Here is a 24,361-nt window from a genome sequence, read left to right on the forward strand (position 1 = left end):
TTGCCTACCTTGTCCTATTTCATACTTCTATTTATTTGTGATTGATTACTGAACATTTTTATGACTCCATGCCCAATAGGCCCCTCCTTCATCCTGCAACCACAATTTTAAAACCTATTATTTGATCTTCATAACTAGCCTAAAACCTCAGATAGTAATTGGAAATTCATATAGAGAGAGCCCTCTTTGAAGCTAGAAGGGATATATGCCAGCGTTAAAGTGGTTTGTGGTTACCTCTACAGTTTCCTCTTCAGCCTAGGAAAACTACGAAGTACTAACACTTGCAAGAGGAGTAGAAGAAATTAGTAGTTACTTGGTTCATTTCATTGTATATGATATTATGACTCATGATATGAGATACATTATTATATTTTTTGTTGATATTTTGAGTCTAAGTCAGTTTTTGAGACTTAGTATTCAGGACATGAATCACTGTTATGTGTGATGTGGCACTAGACATATTACACATCTTATATATTAGTTCTCTTTTCATATTTATTTGTTAGTGCATTTATTTTATGTTGTGGATGCTTTAGATATTAAAAAAAATTGAAACAAATGTTTTTTTGGTATTTGTTGATTTTTTGCTAGTTTTTACTGATTTTTTCCTGATTTTTCCGATATCGGACTTGCCGATTTAATCCTGATTGTGATTATTGTGACTTTGGAATTTATCCCTGAGCTGCCAAATTAACAATTCACATGAGTAAATTGTTTGGATTGAGTTTGAAAAGTTTCATACTTATATGAGGAAATAAAAAAAGCATAATTCATTTTAGATGTTTTGGAATTAGCTGGAAAATGTCGATGAATCTATCTTGTTATATACTCTTACTGCTTGTGTCATCTAGTAATCTCTTCTTTGTATACTTGAATGACAAATGAAAACACTCAACCAAACTATTAGCTTGTGGTCCGAATGGGTTTTGCTAAATAAGGTGGTCTTTGCTCTCAAAATGTTTTCTCTGAAATTACGTAGCTTTTAATATGAATTGTCAAAATTTCATTCAAATAATGATTTTAAAAGTTGCATCATGTTGAATCAACAAAATAGCCATGTGCAATTTTGAGAATTTCCGTTTTCCATATTTTGTGGACATGTTTTCAAAATTTCCTATATTCTATATGGAATTTGGACATGCTTTAGGTATTATCAACTGGTCTCATTCTACCGTTTGTCAGGTCTTTTTACGTTGGAGATGCAGCTGGGAGGATCGACGATCATAGTGATGCAGACATTGGTTTTGCTAAGGTAATATCCAAAAGCTTTCTATTTCTTGAGTTGTAGCGAATTCATCCCCTTGTTGTACATGTTTGAACACTCCTTTTAAATCATTTGCATAGTTGTAAACAAGTTGTTGCATGCTTCAAGTTCCCAAAATATTGCATTCATGAAATGTGTGCTTCAAGTTTCCAAAATATTGCATTCATGAACTTTTCATTTATACTTTGAGTAACCCGAGAGCACCAAGTGTTCCTCTAGAAGATAGAAAGCATAAATATCAAAACGGTTAAGAGGTTTATCTTTTCCACTTTTATTTTTCCTAGTGTTACTAGTTGAACTAACATCCTAGTGGAATGTCCAACCATTGGTGCTATATTGGGGCAACAAGATGGTAATTGCTCCATTGTCACCTCAGTACAATATCCCATTCACTTTAAGCCAGCTTCTAGAAGCCAAGGCGGTATCCTTATCTACCAAAAGAAAACCACTTTAGTGAGTTATAACCATGCAAGCTTATGATTTTGCTTCAATGAATCCACAATATGTTAAGAAAACAAAGCACAAGGTTTTTAATAATTGATTAAATTGCTTCAAAGATAATGAGTTAAGAACATAAGTAGAGACCACCAAATATCCACTTAAGTGGGTGGGTTAGGTGCTAGTGATGTGTGCACCAAATCTGATGCAAAAGGTTAAGCACTGTAAACTACTTCATATTTGCAATTAAATAATTATCACCCTACGAATGCAACTTTAAAGGGTGTAGTTAATTGTTAAACAAGAACCACTTTTAAGCTACTTTAGGGAACACAAAGTAAATCAGCTAGCATAAATCAATGGTGCAATGTGTGCTTTGAGTACCAATCAATTATATGCTAGAGCCTAGAACAAGGACAACTTAAAGCTGCTCACAACTTCTAAATCTGTTTTTATGATAATATAATGCAGAATTTAGGATTTGAAATGAAGAGAAATCCATCCAAGAAAGAGGTTATCCACCTGAAAGCAAGACGTCATGGACGATTTCACTAGGGCAAGAGACATAAAATGAAATGACCACCCAAAAAGTGTTGGAATCAAGTTCCGAAGATCTATAACAATGAAATAAACAAGAACTTGAGATAATGATGGCGAACCCCTTAGGGTTTCCAATGTTAGCACTGGGATTCACCAATAAGACCTCTGAATGAAATATAAGCAATTTTATAAGCACTTTAGATCATTTCACCACTAGATATTAAGATAAACTTGTAATAACAATCTAGAAACAAAATGTAAGGTAGGTATGGGTAAATATAAACTTTTGAACACCAAACCCTAGCCTTATGGATTCTCCACACCTGATTTTTATTGCTGTTATTTTAAGTTCTAGACACAACAATTATATATTGTGACAATAAGAGTGGGATTTGTCTTGCAGAAAATCCCGTGTTTCATGACAAGTCCAAACATATTGAGATCAAGTATCACTATATCCGAGATATGGTGAAGAGAGTAGTGAGGCTCCAACACATCTCCACTGATGATCAGATAGCTGACATTCTTACCAAGCCTTTATCGAAAGGAAAGTTCTTGTCTTTTAGAGAGCAACTTGGACTTATGGACGTGACCCTTCTGGGAAGCGGTCACAACTAATCGAGAACAATGAGCTTCCTTCCCCCTTGTCAGTGCTCACATAATTAGGGAATGATGTTGGAAAGTTCCCGAGGATGAGGGATCTCTTGTGTAGTGTGCGCGACAAGAGTAGGCCTCAATATGCATCCTACCCACAGTCTGGTATGTGGGAAGAGCCACCTATCTGGCCAATAGGTGTAGTGAGATTTGTCAAGGATGCAGGTGTTCGACCACTTTACATTTAATGAAACTTGGTTGTGTTTGATTCTTGTTTATGTGACTTGTTTGAGTCTTGTCTATTTGACAATTGTGTTCTATCACTTAATTTTTGAGATCAAAATTGGTTGAGTGCTATGTTGCAGGAAACGTAGGGCAAGGGGGCGTTTCCGTACGGAAACGAGTACGAAACACTGAAACGCATGTGGTACGGCCTTGAAACACGTTTCAAGTCGTACTGCCACGTTTCACGAAACTGAAACGTGGCCAATACGGCCTGAAATGCGTTTCAAGGCCGTACGACTCACGTTTCAGCTTTTTACTTGTGTTTTTTAAAATTTGTTTTCTAATTTATTTTTAGGTTATCCTAGTGACTTCTAGTTGCTTCTAGATGCCTGTCTAAGGTTATAAAAGTGAAATTTTGCCCTAGTGTTGATATGCAGTTCATGGGAATGTTAAATTCTTAAAGTAAAAGACTTAAAGTTTTAACATTATCATGAAATGACTTAGGACGTCTGAGAGTGGTTTCGCCCTCATTGGATTTCATATGGAGAAAGTAGAATTTTAGATCTCACTCAAAATCCAGCAAACTTATCTGTTTTTCAGGATTTTTGGATTGGGGGGATTGCAATGTTTCCATTGGATTTTATCATGTACTAGGGTATGAAACTTGTATTTAATCAAGAGAACCAAGCCCTCTATGCAGGGGAGACTCCCAATAATGAAGAGCATGTAGGGTACTAGGGTATGAAACTTGTATTTAATCAAGAGCACTACGATCGTTCGACTATGTAGGAGGAGACTTGATAGGAGACTCCCAATCAAGCACGAGACAAGAAATTAGAAATTTCTCATGGCTGATTTTGGATATTTGTATTTTCATTATGTGATCATTCATGAGTAAATGTGATGTAAATTTAGAGACTTATAGTTTATACATGAAAATTGACAATTTTATCATAATGTAATAAATTAGAATGTATCATATATGCTTTATGATTGCACATATTTCTTAAATGTCCATATATATATATATATATATATATATATATGGACATTTAAGAAATATGTGCAATCATGCAATCATATATGTTTTATGATTGCACATATTTCTTAATGTCCTAAATAATATATATTTGTGTTTCCCTGTTTCCAAAATTTGGGAGGTCGCGTTTCGTATTAGTGCCCGTTTCGGAAACTCGTACCCATTTCCCCGTTTCGTGCAACCTAGGTTGAGTGTAATCCTTGTCTATGTGACGTGGTGATCATTTCCTTTCCAAATTTGTGACAAGTGGATGATTTTTCTTTAGATTGCGACTTCATCGTTACATGTTACAGAGCAGAGTTGAACTGGGAAAGAGATCAGAGGAAGCAAAAGTCTTTGATGCAGAAAGAAATTCCTCCCTAGTTGAGAGGGAGTGTTAAAATTTGGTAGGTCAAGGATGAATTTCAACTAGAAGAAATCATATCTTTCAGTTTTGTTTGAATGACCTATATTAAAATTTCATTTTTGACAATTCTAATATGAATTTGGAAAAATATAAAGTCACATCTCAATTTGGAAGTGACTTTTGAAGTGAATTTGGAAGTGATTATACAAGTTAAGATTAATATTTTATCCTTGCTAGTATTATTATTATTATGATACTATTATTTATAAAATAGTTTAAAGTCATTCACCTTTAATGGATTAATAAAAACGAATTCCCAATAGTTTCATGGAATAACTCATTCAAATTGAGAATCTATTACTTGGCAAATCGAACCTCTCTCTTGGAATAAAATAATAACTTCAAATTTAAGAGAATGTAAATCTCCCTCACTAATTCGATGTATGGCAAAAGTGTAACTCTTAATTAAATGCTCTTGTAACTCGCTCAATTCGATTTGTAACTCACCAAATATTTTCTCATGTCTACGTGTAACTCTTTCCCTTCCTAATTTGAATTGTAACTCGTCAAGACAAGTGTACCTCTCCCTCTATTCTTGTGATGAGTTACATTTCTCAAGTAACTCCTCCCTCATGGAATTCGATTATCCTATTGTTGGTTCAAGGCATGAATTCATTTTGTAACTGTTAATTTATGATATATTCTATACTTAGTGCAGTTTACTTTAATTTCTTCTTATTAGCCAACGTTTAGCAATCACACTAACATAAAGTAAAATGCTGTTAGAACATTAATAGATCGACAAAAAAAGCCAAGATAAGGGACACTAGATGTGGTGGCTAGCCAGGGACAAACCCTAATGTGGGGAAACCCTTTGATCAATTCTTCTATAATCTTCAATAGTTCAGCAGAGAGAAAAATAGTACAAATACATAAATTTGTAATTTTAGGACAGTAGAAGCAAACCCTAAGCAACAAAGTCAAAACTGGTCAAACAAGATAGAAATGACCTTCAATATGCTTGGTCAATATCCTAGTCAGCTAGGCCTCCAACAACAAGAAGAGGTAGCCCATAAATAGTCTGAAAAACCCAGTCAAACGCAGTCAATCTGAAGTCAACCTGCTGCTACAAACTAGGGCAGTCAATGTTAGTCAAACCAAAGGTTAGAATGCCTCGGTTTGTGTGCCAAAATTTGCGGCCTGCCTAGGAGAGACAGCCACACCAAAACTGCAGTCAAGAAAGGTCTTCACTTGGTCAACGCTGGTCAAAACATCTTGCTGCAACCCCAGTCAAATTCAGTCAACGCAGTCAAATAGATCTGTGTCCTCTTTCTCGCGTCCTTCTGCGGCCTCCAACTTCATCCTCTTCTTTCCCACGTGTGTGCTGCTCCTTGTGTGTAAACCCAATCAACTAAGGAGAGAAGAATGTGAGAGATGAGATGAGTGAATAATGCCTCAACCTCTCTTGTATTTATATGAAACGTTGAGCATGTGTGCCACACATTTAGTTGCTGGCTGACCTTGACAATTTGTCAAGTGAATGCAAATGAATTCATATCTCCATAAATACTTATCAGAATCGGATGATCGTTAGATCAATCCCACACCTCTCGATGAGAGGAATCTAAGAAAAATATCAGCTGCCATAAATAAGATGACCCACATGGAGTTTGGCCCTAGTTGCCAATTTTAACACTCCTTGTCAAGTAGGGAGAACTCCATTTGCTAATCCATCTGACTGTCGGTACTATCTCTGCCATCAAATGCACTGCCCTGCACTGCTCGACTTTGCTATGCTCTACTTTGCTGAACTATGAAGAAGAAGAAATGATCGAGGATGTATCATACTGTCCTCCACTGACTCGAAGTCAGTACCAAAGAGTGTGTCATACCACTCTATTGATCCCAGATTAGTGCCAGAAGAGAGTGTCTCAAAGCACTCACACTGATCCTAGATCAATGGAGGTCATCCTAGCATAGGGAGTACAGTAGATACAACGATGCGTCCATCAATAGTACTACTATGGCCTCTAACCCCATTTCCCTACTCGTTGGCTAGATGAGAGGTACTTCCCAGGTGTCCCCGATTACATGGGTAGGATGCCTTGATAGGAGAACCACTCATCTTGTCCCAAAGTCGCCATAGGGTATCACAGGGGAAGGCTGAACCTTTCACCCTGTACATAGCACACCACTAGGGGAGAGTGAGTCACCCTGTGGTCGCTTGTCGCTCCAAGAAGTACCCCAAGCCCCCCGGAGCTCCCAGAGCTCAATGCATGCCTTTATGAGGGTCTCTCAATGACTCCAATTTGTTCTTGGACAGTCAATAATTTGACCTTTCCCAGCGTCTTCGTCAAAATGTTGGTGACCTGCTCATCTGTACCGATATGTTGGAGCCTTATTGCTCCCTATTGTACCATATCCCAGATAAAGTGGTACCTGATATCGATATGTCTGGAGCGATCATGAAATACGTGATTCTCTGATAAACGAATCCCACTATGGTTGCAACATAGGATCACTGTAGTATCCAATGTAAATCCAAACAACTCACTAAAGAGATTTCGTAACCAGATAGCCTCACAAGAGGCCATACTTGCAACAATGTACTCTGCCTCAGCGGTGCTGAAAGCCCCCGACTTCTGCTTCCTGCTCATCCAGGATATTGAGGCAGATCCCAAAGAGAAACAACACCGGAAGTGCTCTTTCGGTCCACCACACTGCTTGCCCAATCAACGTCGGTATATCCATGTAGTCTCACATCTTCGGCAATGTATCTCAACCCATGAGTGATTGTGCCACGAAGGTATCTCAACAGATTCTTGGCACCAATCCAATGTGAGTGGTGAGGCTCAACCATATGTTGACTCAATGTGTTGATTGCAAAACAATATCTAGACAGGAGTTCACCAAGAACATCAATGCTCCGATGAGTTGACGATACCTGGTAGCATTTTTTAAAACAGGTCTGGTAGCACTACCGCTTAACTTCTTGAAGTTAAGCTCCATTGGGGTAGTCACGGGCTTGCAGTCCACCTTACCGAATCTGTCCAATATCTTCACCACATATTTCCTTGAGATAGGAAAATCTCCCTTGGCTTCTGCCAAACTTCCAATCCTAGGAATAGTGCATTAGTCCTAGGTCATTCATCTCAAACTCGGAAGCCATCTCCCTCTTACATTTGTGAATGAGAGGGTCTGCACTTGTCAGAAAGAGGTCGTCAACATATAGCACCAGTATGAGAGGTTTATCATCTTCAACCTTAAAGTCAGCTTCACTCCTAGTGAATCCCGGCTTCATCAAGTAGCTATCGATTCTCTCATATCAAGCTCGGGGTGCTTTCTTTAGCCCATAGAGGGCTTTTTTCAACCCGCATATGTGAGATTCTCGATCATGAATCTCAAATCCTTCAGGTTGTTCCACATAGAATTCCTCTTTGATCGAACCATGCAAAAATGCGGTCTTGACATCCATCTGATGTAGGTTCCATCCTTACGAAGCAGCAAGGGCTATGATCGAGCGGATGGTGGTATATCGGGCAACAGGTGCAAATATCTCGTAATAGTCTATACCTTCCTTCTAAGAGAAGCCACGAGCGACAAAATGAGCCTTGTACTTTTCAGCACTTCCATTAGCTCCATGCTTTATCTTGTAAAGCCATTTCGAAGTGACAACAGTTTTGTCCTGGGGCCTGGGGACCACATCCCAGACATCGTTCTTCATGATGGATTCGTATTCCTCAGTCATAGCATTGTTCCATACTTGATGCTTCACAACTTCTGTGAACGATGAGGGATCATTTTGAATGATTGTGCTCATAATGGTCAAGTATCCATGATACCTGGTCGACTTCTTACTTTCCCGGAATGTCCCTTTGGTTGCAATGTCTCATTTAGCATCATCCAGTGTCCCCCTATGCCATGAGGGGCTCTTCCTAGATGAGGAAGGCTCTTGCGAGGGGGATCAATAGGGTCCATAGGTTCTTCCACTTCGGGCATCATTTCATCTTGCTTTTCCTCCAGTTTGCTGGTTTCATCTTCTCCAGATTTCTTTAGTATAGGAAATTTGTCAACTTTGCTAAGAGCCATATCTTTGTCAAAGGTGACATCATGGCTAATCTCGACTTCCCTTTGACTAGCCACATAGATTCTATAACCCTTAGTATTTTCTCTATAGCCCACAAAGATTCCCTTCTTTCAAGATGCACCCAATTTATTCCTTTTCTCTTTCGGCACATGAAAATATATAGGACTTCCAAAAATTCTAAACTGAGATACATCAGGTTTCTTACTAGTGAACATGTCTTCGGGACTCTTGGAATCTAATGCTTGATGAGGGCTTCGGTTTTGAACATATAAGGCAGTATTCACAGCTTCGGCCCATAGAAACTTCGGAAGCCTTTGATCATGGAGCATATCACGGACAACTTCCATAATCGTACGATTCTTCCTTTCCGCCACACCATTTTGCTCAGGAGTATATGGTGTTGTGGTCTCCCTCTTGATGCTAGCCTCTTTGCAAAAGTTGTGGAGATTCATACTCAGTCCCATTATCAGTCCTTAAGATCTTGATCTTCTTTTCCGTTTGATTCTCGATCAAGGCTCTGAAGTGACGAACCAAGAGAACACTTCATCCTTCTTTTTCAAGAAGTATATCCAAGTCTTGTGAGAATAATCATCAGTGAAAGTGAGGTAATATAAATATCCTCCCAAGGAGTTCACAGGCATCATACCAGATATGTCGGAGTGAACCAACTGCAATATATCGGAGGTCTTGCTATGGCTTAAGGGGAATGGTCTCCTTTTGATCTTTCCTTCGACACATCCCAGATATACACCTTCTTGCTCTAATTTGAACTCGGGCATCCCTATCACCATTTGTCTCACATCGGGTAGAGCTTTATAATGAAGGTGGGCAAACCTTCGGTGCCATAGTTCGGACTGAAGAGATGTGTCACAAGACATGACACCCAATGGACTTCCTCTGACTTGATATAAAGAGTCAACCCGAAACCCAAGAGTGAAAGTATCTTTAAAATTCTTTTTCCATACACGTACCTTGCCATCGATGAAGGCCACCTTGTAGCCTTTGTCTTTCATTGCCGAAATGGACACTAGGTTCTTTTTGAGATCAGGTACATATAGGACTTCTTGCAAATGAATTGTATTACCCTGATTCAATTGTAGAGTAACATTTCCTATGCCTTTCACGGGATATTTGGAGTTGTCCCCAGGGGTAATTTCTAGGTTGGTCTCCTCTGTCAAATTAGAGAGAGCTTCTTTGTAACTAGTGAAGTGCCTTGAGGCACCACTATCAATAAGCCAATTACCCAATGAATTTGGAGGAGTAGTAGAGACGGCCGATATCCGATAATATTCATCTTGCTTATTGTTAACAACGTTAGATTCATACCTGGTGTGTCTTGCCTTCTTGGAGGGTTGACCACTTCCTTGATTTTCGACATTCCTCTTTCCTTTGCCATTGAACCTGCCCTTCCTTTGATTGTTGTTGGAATTGCCTCGGGAGTGATTTTGATCATTGTCATGAGATGTGTCCTTTCTATCAGGACACTTCCTCACATAGTGGCCAATTTTGTTGCAGATGAAACATCTCCCTTTCCTTCCACCTTTCGGTCCGACCTTTCCCTTAGATTTTGACCTGGAATTATTTCTCCTTTTAGCATGAGAGGAGAAAGCAATGAGATTGCCTCTAAATGCAGGCAGTTCCTGCTCTTCCATTCTTGTCTCTTCTTGAATGCATCTTGCCATCAATTCCTCAAATCATGGGATTACATTATTGTTGAGAAGAGTGGTCCTGAATATATACTATTCAGATGGGAGCCCTTCGAGAATTGTGATGGTCAGTTCCCTGTCAGGAATGACTTCCCCAATTGATAGGAGATCATTCTTGATCTCGGTGATCCTTAAGAAGTAGGCTTGCATACTCTCATCTTTGCCCTTCTTAATTTCCTTCAGCGTATTCTTAAGGAACAAAACTTGATTTGCATCAATAACTTTAAATAATCTTACTAGTCTATCGTAGATTTCCTTAGAGGTGGTCAGCTCGGAAATGTAGGCTACCAGGCACTTGTCGATAGAGTCCCGGATGATCTTCTTTGCTTTGACTTCACCCTTGGTCCACTTGTTCCTTGCAGCAACAGATGCGTTTGATGGAGGCTCAATGATTCTGCTTCTCACATGGTCTATCACTTCCTGCTCTTCCAATGTCAGATCAAGAGACATCTTCCATTCGTGATAGTCAGACTTCTCACGGAGCTTGTCTTCAGTGGGGAAGTGTGATGAGGACCCTATGAAGTCTTTAAGATTGCTTCAATAGCGTTCGGTGATTGCTCTTGCTCTTGCTTTTGCTTGGGCTTTGTCTTCACCTTAGCTTTGGTACCATGTTAATTTATGGTATGTTCTATACTTAGTGTAGTTTACTTCAATTTCTTCTTATTAGGTTTAGCAATCACATTAACATAAAGTAAAATATTGATAGAGCATTAATAGATCGATAGAAAACAAGCCAAGACGAGACACCAGATGTGGCGGCTAGCTAGGGACAAACCCCAATGTGGGGAAACTCTTTGATCAATTCTTCTATAATCTTCAATAGTTCGGCAGAGAGAGAAATAGTACAAATACATACATCTGTAATTTTAGGACAATAGCAGCAAACCCTAACCAACAAAGTCAACATTGGTCAAACAAGATAGAAATGACCTTCAATATGCTTGGTCAATATCCTAGTCAACTAGGCCTCCAACAACAAGAAGAGGCAGCCCATAAACAGTCTGAAGAACCCAGTCAAACACAGTGAATCTAAAGTCAACTTGCTGCCACAAACTAGGGCAGTCAAAGCTGGTCAAATAAGAGGTCAGAATGCCTCGATTTGTGAGGCAAAATCTGCGGCCTGCCTAGGAGAGAGAGCCACAACAAAACCACAGTCAAGAAAGGGTCTTCGGTTGGTCAACGCTGGTCAAAACTTCTTGCTGCAACCCTAGTCAAACTCAGTCAATGCAGTCTACCAAATCTGTGTCCTCTTTCCTGCATCCTTCTGCATCCTCCAACTTCATCCTCTTCCTTCCCATGTGTGTGCTGCTCCTTGTGTGTAAATCCAATCAACTAAGGAGAGAAAAATGTGAGAGATGAGATGAGTGAATAATGCCTCAACCACTCTTGTATTTATATGAAACGTTGAGCATGTGTGCCACACATTTAGTTGTTGGCCGACCTTGACAATTTGTCAAGTAAATATAAATAAATTCATATCTCCATAAATACTTGTCAGAATCGGATGATCGTTAGATCAATCCTACACGTCTTGACGAGAGGAATCCAAGAAAAATATCAGCGGCCATAAATAAGATGACCCACATGGAGTTTGGACTTAGTTTTCAAATTTAACAGTAACTCCTCTCCTTTCTCATCTATTAAGCAAGAGCAAATGAGATTTGAGAGTAGCATGTTCATTGTGAAGAAGTAGAGCAAGTGTGAAGAAGTAGAGCAAGTGTTGAGTGTGTGCACGAGAAGTGTGAGAGCAAGTGAAGAGAAAGAGCAAGGGAAGAGTTAGAGCAAGTGTAGGAGAAGATCTTCAAGCAAAGAGCAAGAACACTTCCATTGCAAGTTGATTAGACATTGGTGACTTTACTCATTCTCATTCTCTCTTTGTCTCTCTTTACTTTGCTGAACAATTGAAGAAATCTAATAGAAGAAGAATCAATTGGGCTTACCCCCTTGAGGGGTTTTTCCCTAGTCATTGGACCTAAATCTCAACGTCTCATATTTGTGTTTGGTTGTCTTCATATGATCCTTAAGTTTATGTTCTATATGCAATTGTTGATTTGAAAAGTTTTGAAGATGAAATATCCACTCTAAGTAATTGTAACAACATAGAACATTTAGTTTTTCTGCAAAGTACTTTCAAGTCTCAACATAAAACATTCAATTTTTTGCGAAGTACATTCAACTTTTTGCAAAGTACATTCAATTTTCTGCATAGAACTTTCAAGTTTCTACAAGTAATTTGTAAGTTTCTGAATACAATTTTAGATTTTAACAACAGACCCCAAACATCTAGTCTACATAACATATATTCGGGTTGACAAGGAGACATCTGGGCAGATTAGTGGACATCCAAGATCACCGAGTGCTCTATATAAGACTGTCGACCACCCTAACAGGGAGACATAAACGGGTTGTGAGTGTCGACGAGCTTTGAGCAGTGTCATCAACAAGCATTAATGAGAGAAGGGGCAACCGTCAGTTGGTGTAAAATGCATGCAGACTGTTGACCACTACCGGTCAACTACCCATGCAGTACACCCCCTTTTTTTCTTTGCAAAAAGGGGTAGCACCTGATCAGCGTGTCCGTGCCATCCTGCAGTCATCAGCAGTCTAATCATTTTGATTGTACACCCATTCTGCATGTATGAATTGTAAATAATCTTAGCAGATATGAGTCGTGTATGTGAATTGCCTAGGTGCACCTAACTTTCTAATGGTAATCTACGTCCCGGAAGGTTTTTCGTCTCACCGATCCATGATCGGCAGAGTTTTCCTTCAGCCTGACCCCAAAGCCGGGATGGATTTTGTAATTAGAATTTTAGGAGAATCCTAGTGTGTTAATATGCTAGATTATAGTTGTGTCGCAGAAACTGGGTGATTTGTGAGGGTCTGTGTTAAGTGGGTTTGTCCCCTTAAGATGTAAATTGTAAAAGTCATGATGTAATGTGTCTTGAGGGTTGGAAAATGTTTTAAATCCCCTCATGAGTCCTAAGTCCTAGGTCCTAGGTGATGTTTCCAAAGGCTTAGTTCGATGATCCATTTAAGAAAATAAATAAAAATAATAAAATAATAAAAATAATAAAATAAATAAAAATTAAAAAATTAAAAAATTAAAAAATAAAAAAAAATAAAAAATAAAAAATTATAAAATAAAGCAAAAACCCTAAAATAATAAAATAATAATATTTTGAGTGAATGCATGCAAAATATTATTTTTTAATGAAATAAGGAATTTGACGGATGAGATTAAGAGATGTCTTGATCCTCATCGACGGTCGAGATCATTTCGACATGGATCACTCGAACTAGCCGTTGGGATCATTTCCTTTAAGTAGGGTGCTAGGGGTCATTTCAGATCATTCGATCTGTGAGTCTTGTGCTGAAGAAGCTCTCTTGTAATCTGTTTTCTGGTTAATAAAAGAAGACTTTGGGGTTCAAATCTTGCTGGTGTTACTCTCTGGAAGTGCTGTGAGATGTTTAATTTTCTGCATATTTTATTTTTCAGCCATTAATAATAGCTTATTTTTAGAGTATTGTGAGCACAGGTATCTTGTTCACTTGCTAGGGTTTGAATGGTGTTAGGGTTTCTGAAGTAATGGCAGGTATCTCCATTACTTTTTGAGATCTAGCAGCATTTTTGCCCTCTTTACTGATGGTTGTTTTGAGCTATGCAGAAAACCCTTACTGAAGAAGATTGGTGGGCGTTTGGGGAAGTTCTAGGCTGAACCAACCAACTCCCACAGGCTTTTCCTTGCAGAACCCAGCTGATTTTGCCCTTGGTTAATTATTTAAATTTACTTTTCTGGTTTGCATGAGAGATTTTCTCGAGCCTTTTCACAGTAAAGTTGAAGTTTCTGATATTTTGAAAGTATTACTGTAATCATTGCTAAATCTGGCTGTTCTAGAGCTGTGAAGTTTTGTGATGTTAGGTTAATTTTTGAAGGGTTTACTTTAAAAAACTTTGCAATATTCTGCTTGCATAAAACAGTGAGGACTGGAGAACCGAATTGTATTTCGTGGGGGCTGCACGTGGTGGACATACTCTGAAAGCGTCAATTTTCTGGCGCAAATCCGCTTCAAAATCTCATCTTTCTGCATCCGGATGCCATGCATGAAACGTAAGCTTGGAAACAAAAGAAAAATCGATTTTAGCTGCAGGCCTTCAACTCAACGTCCTCAGGTTTGCAGAGCTGTAAGCGTTGGGTGTAGAGAAAAGAGCGTGGCTGCCGCTGGCTTTCATTGACGCAGACGAGCATAGTTTTTTTATCACCCACGTACAGAGAGCAAGGTTCGGGATAATATAACGTGGGGAAACGACGCACAACTGACAAGATCGCCCTTCAACACGCATAGAGACTGCCGCCATCATAGGCTGCAACGCATACACTGGAAAATCCTTGGCAAATATTATTGGGTAACATTTGAAAACACAAGTTATCCGTTGTGTGCACTGTCGGGCCAACTGGATTTCAGCCCTAAAAAAAAACCGATCTAACACGCCGCCATCAAGGATATCTGCAGACAGAGTTGCTCAGGGTTACGATTCTGTCATTTTAGTTGCCGTCGACTGTGCATTCATCGAAAATTTCGTGCATTGTCTCCACGATTTGCTGTGTACTCAGCTCTGCGTTCAAGTGAAACAATGGTGGCTATTCTGCGTGGAGGCTCCAGGTAAGTTTCGAACTGTTTCATGTTGCTATTCACCGCCGTCATCTTCTATCCCATTGAAACGCGTTTATGCATCTAGTCATCGAAGTCTTTTTTGAAGTTACGATTCTGTCACGCCATTGAAAAAAATCGTGTTACGCCATCGTATTACCCTTAGTCGATTATAGACTTTTCACGTTTTCTTAATTTCCTTAGTTTTTTTTTTTAGGATTAGGGTTTAATTATAGTTTCAAATCATATTTTAACTGTATTTTAAAAGAGTTTTCTTTTGGACTTTAGCTTAATATAAACTCATAAAAAGGAAAAAGGTAAAAAAATAAAAAGGGGTAGACGTAGGTTAACTTTAGATTTTAGTTTTATTTTAAGTAGTTTCTTTTTTAGGATTTTTATTTTTATTTTTGTTTAAATATAACATAAAAATAAAAAGAAAAGGTTTTCATTTAGGATTTGATTTTTCTGATTTAGTTTAGTTTTTGGTTTTGATTTAGATTTTAATTTAGAAATAATATTTATATATATAGAGTTCAAATTTCATTTTTTAGGTTTTGGTATAGTTAGGATTTCTTTTAAATTTATTTAAAAAAAAAAAATTTAGATTTTATTTGGCTTTAAGCTTAAAATTTTTTGCCAAATTTAGTTATTCTCGGGAAATTATCTCGTCATATTTTTTTACGCTGAGATTTAAATTTATGTGGAATGAATGTTTATCATTTTAGATAAGTCTGCGCATGAAGGATCATCTTAAAGATTTGCTTTATATAACATCTGGTTCATGATTTATAATTGAGTGGTTGTTTAAAGCACTAATCGAAATTTTCTCAATTACTAGATATATCATATCGTTTGTTAAGATTTGGTCACTGCACGATCTTTATGGTTATTTGATGATAAATGATTGCTGTTCATGGTTTATAATTTTACATTAGCTAGCAAGTAATCGTTTAAACATCACTCTCATAAGGCACTGGTCCGTTAAATTAATAAGATCATTTTAGTGCTTCGTGTCTCCCAGCCCAACTGTTTGGCAGACGGTCTTCGTCATCTCATAGGGTCTACCCCCCTTAGCCATGGGAGACAGGCTTAAACGGAGAGATCGGGGATCAGAGTGATAGCCCCCGGTCTGAGCGTTGTCGTGTCAATCTGCGTGACAACATTTTTTGGCGCCGTTGCCGGGGATAGAGTTTTTCTGTCCCTGGTTATTGCATTTCAGGCTTTTCTGTGTTTAACTTCTTGTTCAGGTGGCGACTCCACTTCATATATTATCTTCAAGAGTGTACACTAGAAGACATCCAAGCAGTCTGTGCAACCCTACTCCTGATCTTGAAAAGGTCCTCAGGGTACGATTACACAAACTCGCTTCTCGTGCACTTCTTGGAAACCTTGGACAAGAAGCCCTCTCTGATATTCATTTGCTCTTTAAGGGTCAAGTTAGGCACAATATCATGGATATGTATGCTCCTTGCGATTTTTCTAACATTCCAGGATATCCCAATGATATTCCATCTGTTGGGATAGACAAATTGCCTAACTTTCAAGGAGATAATGCCATTAGTGCTAATTCCCATTTGCGAGATTTCAACATATGGATGGCTAAGTATGCAAGATCTGCTGATTTTGATCATGAAGATGTCAGAATGACTCTTTTTATCTTGACTCTAGGAGGTGATGCTTATGATTGGTTTGCAGAAAAGCCTCCGAATTCATTTAACTCCTTACAATCGATCATTAATGCATTTAAAGAAAAATATGGAGATAAGAGAGAGGGAAGACACCTCGTAAAAGCTATCAGCCTAATAAAGAAGAGAGAGGATGAAACTGTCGAAGAATTTAATAAAAGGTTGAATGGTATTATTAGAGAATTACCTCAAGACTATAAACCTACAGATAAAACTCTCCAAGATTTTTACATTGATGCCTTTAGTCCTGAGCCATCTTATGAATTAAGGCGTGCTAAACTTAATGATTATCGAGATTGCCAAGCCTTAGCTATAGAACTTGAAAAGGACAAGGCAGCTTCTGGGAAATCTGAGATCCCAGGTTTTGATAGGGCTGCTACGAAACTAAAGGAACCTAAGGGAAAAGCAGTCCAAGAACCTGAAAGCGAACTTGTTCTCAAGTTGCTGCAAAAAATTGAAACCATGGAAATTAATCATAGTAAGGAGATAAACACTTTGCAGAATAGGTTGATCCAAATGGAAAGAGCGCAAACGCAAAATTTTCAACCCCAGAATAATAATAATAGAAATAATAATTGGCAAAGAAAGGGTCAATCTAGTGAGCAGAGACCCCCTAATCCGCTAACTAATCTGGTTGATAATGCTCCTCCTTACTGTCGTGTTTGCGATGCTCTTCATGAAGAAGCCACTTGTCCCATCGTCAGAAGAATCTTAGATAATGGAATGTTTGGAACAGGTGATCAAATAAACGTAGTAGGAAGCAAGTTCCCTTTGCCTATGAATGATTGGATAGAGGTTAAGGAAAGGAGTTATGATGTTATGAATCCTTCATCTGCTTTTAGTATAAATAACCTTGAAAATGAAGATGACATTTTGGCTAGGTTATATGGCGAAAAACCCTCTCCTGAGAAAATTTTGGAAATTGCTAGAGATAAGGGTTTGGTCTATCAGAGAAGGGATAAGGATCAAAGCGGGAATCAAATTCCCCCTGGTATAAACTCCGGAATAGATGTCGATTTGGGAAGTTGGTTTAACAATGCAAAAATCTGGGTTCCTGTATCCGAGATTGCTAAGATCCCTTCCCAAAGAGACAAGTTACTAAAAGCGATTCAGGGTCCTCAAGTCAACACTTCTCAACAGAAGACTCGCGAGGTTGACTATCATGATGCTCCCATATATCTGCAAAGCGTAGATGCTGATAACAAAGATCACCAGCCTTTCTTTATCACCTTATTAGTCAATGGGTATAAATTGAATAATTGCATGTTGGATTCAGGTGCATCAGCTTGTGTTATGACTAAAAGGGTCATGGAGCAACTTAACTTAAGAGTTTCTAGACCCTACTATAACATATGCGCCATGGATTCTAAGAAAATCGAAGTACATGGTTTAATCAAAGATTTACAAGTTCATCTTTCAGTTTACCCAGACATCATGGTTGTTATGGATATTGTTGTCGTTGATGTACCTGATGCTTGGGGTATGCTGTTATCTAGAAAGTGGGCCTCTGATCTAGGCGGAAGCATTCAAATGAATTGGTCATATGCTATGATTCCTTCTCCTAGGGGTGATGGTTTTGTTAGATTGAATAGAGAGCCCGAAAGAAAATTTCATGTTGAAGATCCTAAAAAGCCTCATAACGAAATAATTAAAGAGCAATCTGACATCGGGAACTATTCTATCATGTCCAATTTTATAATTCCTCCCGATGATAAAGTTAAGGATCTCAAGGGTAAAGTTTGGCATATGTACTTCGATGGTGCGTCCTCTAGTCATGGTAAAGGTGCTGGAGTAGTGCTTGAATCTCCCCTTGGTCACATTTTCAAGTTTGCCTATCGTTTAGAATTTGAAGCAACCAACAATGTCGCTGAGTATGAAGCTATATTGTTGGGACTTGAATTGGCCAAGGCTTTGAGGGTTAAATTGCTTAGCATTAAGGGGGATTCCGATCTGGTTATCATGCAGCTTAAAAATAAATTCACATGCAGAAATCAAAGATTAAGAAACTATCGAAATGCTGTGTGGGATACTATGGAGCATTTCGATGCCCTTGACCTTGAAGCAATTCCTAGAGAACAAAATAGTTTGGCAGATGAACTTGCTGTAGCTGCCACGACTTTCCAGTTATCTGATGAGTTAATTAACGATAAAATCAAAATGGAAGTAATATTTAGACCATCTGTTCCAGATAACTCGGAGCATTGGCAAGTTTTTAATGACGAAAAGCAAGTCATTCGTTTTCTCAATAGTTTGGATGAGTTTGAGCATTTTCGGATAATTTCTGAGGAGGATGGATCTTTAAATCATGAACATATCATAAATCCTACTCCTAGAAATGTGGTTGCCTTAGAGCAACATTTTGATCGGCATGATGCCACGAAGCTGAGAGAAGAAAACAAGATGGACCCAGGCGAGTACCTTGAGATTAACATTGGCACTTCTGAAGACCCGAAAATGGTTAAAATTGGTAGAGGTACTAGCTTGGAGGAAAGGAAAAGGTTAACTGATTTACTTCGCGAATATCGAGATGTTTTAGCTTTTTCTTATGATGAATTGAAAGGCTATAGGGAAGATGTTATGGAGCATACTATTCCTTTAAAAGATGAAAATGCTAAACCCTTCCGGCAGAAGCTTAGGCAAATTAATCCTAAGTTAGCCCCCTTGGTCCAGAAAGAACTTGCAAAGATGCTTGCAGCAGGGATCATCGCTCAAACTAGGCATTCGACATGGTGTTCGAATTTGGTGATTGTTAGGAAAAAGAACAGTACAATAAGACTTTGTGTCGACTTTAGAAACCTTAATCTAGCATGCAAAAAGGATAATTACCCTTTGCCAAACATGGAAACTTTGTTGCAAAGAGTAACTGGGTCTGGAATGATGTCGCTGCTAGATGGTTTTTCTGGGTATAATCAAGTTTGGGTTAAGAAGGAAGATCGACATAAAACCACTTTCACAACACCATGGGGTACTTTTGAATACATCAGAATGCCATTTGGATTAACGAACGCTGGGGCTACATTCCAAAGGGCTATGGATTATGCCTTCAAAGGGTTAATCGGGAAAATTATCGAAATTTACCAAGATGATCTTACTGTTTTCTCTAAAGATGGTATCAGTCATATAGATCATCTTAGGCAAGTTTTCGATAGATGTAGAGAATATGGAATTTCTTTGAATCCGGCTAAGTCTGTTTTTGGGGTAACGGAAGGGAAATTACTCGGTCATATCATTTCTAAGGAAGGAATCAAGATCGATCCCGAAAGAATTGAAGCAATTCAAAAGATTCCTCTCCCGCATAATCTTAAATCCCTTCAGTCTTTCCTTGGAAAGATAAATTTTATTAGAAGATTCATCCCAAATTATGCAGAAATAGCTAAGCCTATTCAAAGTCTTCTGAAGAAAGATGCGAAATTTGTCTGGCAAGAAGATGGCAAAAAGGCTTTCCAAGAAATCAAGTCTGCTATTGCAAAAGCTCCTGTCCTGGTTAGTCCTGATTACTCCAAGGATTTCATGATTTTTTCTTTCGCTTCTGAAGATACCATTGCCGGTGTCCTGCTTCAAAAGAATAAAGATGGTCACGAGCAGCCTATTGCTTTCATGAGTAGAGCACTTCAAAACTCCGAATTGAAGTACAATACCATGGAAAAGCAGGCTTATGCCCTGGTCAAGTCTCTTAAGCATTTTAAAACTTATGTGGGTTATTCTAAGATCATTGCTTTCGTCCCACATTCTGCTGTTAAGGACATATTAACTCAAACCGATTGCTTAGGGACTCGTGCTAGGTGGGTTACTAAGATACAGGAGTATGATTTGGAAATCAGACCCACCAAGCTGATCAAAGGCCAAGGTTTAGCTCAGATGTTAACTGAAAGTAATGAAAAGACTCTTGGTTTGTTCTGTCTTAGCGATCTATCTTCGCCAGAATTGAAAAGATTAGCAGAGCATGAATGGTATAAGGACATAGTTTATTACTTAACCAATCTTGCATGTCCTAACCATTTAGTCGCTCATAAGAGAAGGGCTCTTAGACTAAAAGCCACTAAGTATTGCCTTATGAAGGATGGCCTTGGATGGAGAAATCCTGAGGGCATAGTGCTTAGGTGTGTTGATGATGTTGAGTCCAAGAAATTAATCTCCGAGTTTCATTCAGGATTTTGTGGTGGTCATTATGCCGCTAGAACTACCGCCCACAAAATCCTGAGAGCTGGCTATTATTGGCCTTCGATTTTTTCTGATGTGCACAAGTTTGTTAGAGCGTGTCAAGCCTGTCAACTATTCACTGGGAAACAGAAGCTTGCTGCCCTTCCTCTACAACCTGTTATTGTAGAGGCACCTTTTCAGCATTGGGGTCTGGACTTCATAGGGAAGTTCCATGAAAATTCTAGCAATGGCTACTCATGGATTTTGACTGCCACGGATTATTTTACTAAATGGGTCGAAGCCATTCCTGCCAAGAATGCCACTAAAAAGGTTATTATGGATTTCATTGAAAATAACATCATTACTAGATTTGGTGTCCCCACTAAGATCACTACCGACAATGCCAAGGCTTTTAGTTCCTTAGAGTTTTCATCTTTTTGTTTCAAGTATGGCATTGTCTTATCTCATTCATCAAATTACTATCCTCAGGGTAATGGTTTGGCTGAATCAAGTAACAAAAATCTCATAACCATTATCAAGAAGATAGTAAGAGATAATAAGAAATCATGGGACAGCAAAATCAAATATGCTTTATGGGCAGATAGAATCACTAAGAAGAAATCTACTGGTAAATCTCCCTTTGAATTAGTTTATGGCTTGGATGTTACTTTACCTGTGCACCTAAAATTGCCAGCTTATCAACTTCTCCAAAATTTTTCCACTAATAAAGATGTTGTTCAGAATAGAATAGATCAGATTGTGGAATTAGATGAAGCTCGTCGGACAACTTTTGAGGCTATATGTAAAAATCAATCTAACATTAAGAAAAGCTTTGATAAATGCTCTCGATCTAGATCTTTGCAGGTTGGAGATATGGTTTTGCTTTGGGATCGCAAGAATGAGAAACCAGGAAAACATAAGAAATTTGACAGTTTATGGCTGGGACTGTACATCATTAGAGACATAGCTGGACCAAACTCATTCCACTTGAGCAGATTGGATGGCGAACCACTTGATCTACCAGCAAACGGCCAGATGCTCAAGCTGTTCTTCAGAGATATCTGATGCCATGGGGCATCCTTTGTATTGTATTTCTATCCCTACTCCTTGTCTTTTCAGCATTTCGTTTTTGTCTTAGGATTAGATTTACTTTTCATGTTATTAGATAGTTAATAAATGAAGAGCTTTTATCTTTCCTGTGCTTAATGTATATGATGATTTTGGATGGACGCTACTTATTTTTATCTGTGTGTTGCGTGGATGCAGATTCTGGATTCTCACATTCCTGCAGTGCAACAACGTGTCCCCAAGTAGAGCCAGATGTTGACCACTACCGGTCAACTACCCATGCAGTACACCCCCTTCTTTTCTTTGCAAAAAGGGGTAGCACCTGATCAGCGTGTCCGTGCCATCTTGCAGTCATCAGCAGTCTAATCATTTTGATTGTACACCCATTCTGCATGTATGAATTGTAAATAATCTTAACAGATATGAGTCGTGTATGTGAATTGCCTAGGTGCACCTAACTTTCTAATGGTAATCTACGTCCCGGAAGGTTTTTCGTCTCACCGATCCATGATCGGCAGAGTTTTCCTTCAGCCTGACCCCAAAGCCGGGATGGATTTTGTCATTAGAATTTTAGGAGAATCCTAGTGTGTTAATCTGCTAGATTATAGTTGTGTCGCAGAAACTGGGTGATTTGTGAGGGTCTGTGTTAAGTGGGTTTGTCCCCTTAAGATGTAAATTGTAAAAGTCATGATGTAATGTGTCTTGAGGGTTGGAAAATGTTTTAAATCCCCTCATGAGTCCTAAGTCCTAGGTCCTAGGTGATGTTTCCAAAGGCTTAGCTCGATGATCCATTTAAGAAAATAAATAAAAATAATAAAATAATAAAAATAATAAAATAATAAAATAAATAAAAATTAAAAAATAAAAAAATAAAAAAATTATAAAAAATTATAAAATAAAGCAAAAACCCTAAAATAATAAAATAATAATATTTTGAGTGAATGCATGTGAAATATTATTTTTTAATGAAATAACGAAGTCGACGGATGAGATTAAGAGATGTCTTGATCCTCATCGACGGTCGAGATCATTTCGACATGGATCACTCGAACTAGCCGTTGGGATCATTTCCTTTAAGTAGGGTGCTAGGGTTCATTTCAGATCATTCGATCTGTGAGTCTTGTGCTGAAGAAGCTCTCTTGTAATCTGTTTTCTGGTTAATAAAAGAAGACTTTGGGGTTCAAATCTTGCTGGTGTTACTCTCTAGAAGTGCTGTGAGATGTTTAATTTTCTGCATATTTTATTTTTCAGCCATTAATAATAGCTTATTTTTAGAGTATTGTGAGCACAGGTATCTTGTTCACTTGCTAGGGTTTGAGTGGTGTTAGGGTTTCTGAAGTAATGGCAGGTATCTCCATTACTTTTTGAGATCTAGCAGCATTTTTGCCCTCTTTACTGATGGTTGTTTTGAGCTGTGCAGAAAACCCTTACTGAAGAAGATTGGTGGGCGTTTGGGGAAGTTCTAGGCTGAACCAGCCAACTCCCACAGGCTTTTCCTTGCAGAGCCCAGCTGATTTTGCCCTGGGTTAATCATTTAAATTTACTTTTCTGGTTTGCATGAGAGATTTTCTCGAGCCTTTTCACAGTAAATTTGAAGTTTCTGATATTTTGAAAGTATTACTGTAATCATTGCTAAATCTGGCTGTTCTAGAGCTGTGAAGTTTTGTGATGTTAGGTTAATTTTTGAAGGGTTTACTTTAAAAAACTTTGCAATATTCTGCCTGCATAAAACAGTGAGGACCGAAGAACCGAATTGTATTTCGTGGGGGCTGCACGTGGTGGACATACTCTGAAAGCGTCAATTTTCTGGCGCAAATCCGCTTCAAAATCTCATCTTTCTGCATCCGGGTGCCATGCATGAAACGTAAGCCTGGAAACAAAATAAAAATCGATTTTAGCTGCAGGCCTTCAACTCAACGTCCTCAGGCTTGCAGATCTGTAAGCGTTGGGCGTAGAGGAAAGAGCGTGGCTGCCGCTGGCTTTCATTCACGCAGACGAGCATAGTTTTTTTATCAACCACGTACAGAGAGCAAGGTTCGGGATAATATAACGTGGGGAAACGACGCACAACTGACAAGATCGCCCTTCAACACGCATAGAGACTGCCGCCATCATAGGCTGCAACGCATACACTGGAAAATCCTTGGCAAATATTATTGGGTAACATTTGAAAACGCAAGTTATCCGTCGTGTGCACTGTCAGGCCAACTGGATTTCAGCCCTAAAAAAAACCGATCTAACACGCCGCCATCAAGGATATCCGCAGACAAAGTTGCTCAGGGTTACGATTCTGTCATTTTAGTTGCCGTTGACTGTGCATTCATCGAAAATTTCGTGCATTGTCTCCACGATTTGCTGCGTACTCAGCTCTGCGTTCAAGTGAAACAATGGTGGCTATTCTGCGTGGAGGCTCCAGGTAAGTTTCGAACTGTTTCATGTTGCTATTCGCCGCCGTCATCTTCTATCCCATTGAAACACGTTTATGCATCTAGTCATCGAAGTCTTTTTTGAAGTTACGATTCTGTCACGCCATTGAAAAATATCGTGTTATGCCATCGTATTACCCTTAGTCGATT

The 24,361-nt window shown here is 38.7% G+C and overlaps 1 long non-coding RNA gene across 1 annotated transcript in view; it reads left to right on the plus strand.

Annotated features, from left to right (window-relative positions):
- Positions 1 to 1,179: 1,179 nt before the first annotated feature.
- The window catches only part of LOC149197818 (uncharacterized), a 128,065-nt gene continuing 104,883 nt past the window's right edge, over positions 1,180 to 24,361 (plus strand). The window contains exon 1 of the long non-coding RNA XR_016254234.1: positions 1,180 to 1,252. This is a non-coding gene — a long non-coding RNA (uncharacterized LOC149197818). The remainder of the gene's footprint in view (positions 1,253 to 24,361) is intronic.

The sequence above is a fragment of the Pinus tabuliformis genome, chromosome 2_2 (assembly GCF_031772625.1).
Source record: "Pinus tabuliformis cultivar Carrire ecotype Pingquan chromosome 2_2, CPIR1, whole genome shotgun sequence".
Taxonomy (NCBI): Eukaryota; Viridiplantae; Streptophyta; class Pinopsida; order Pinales; family Pinaceae; genus Pinus; species Pinus tabuliformis.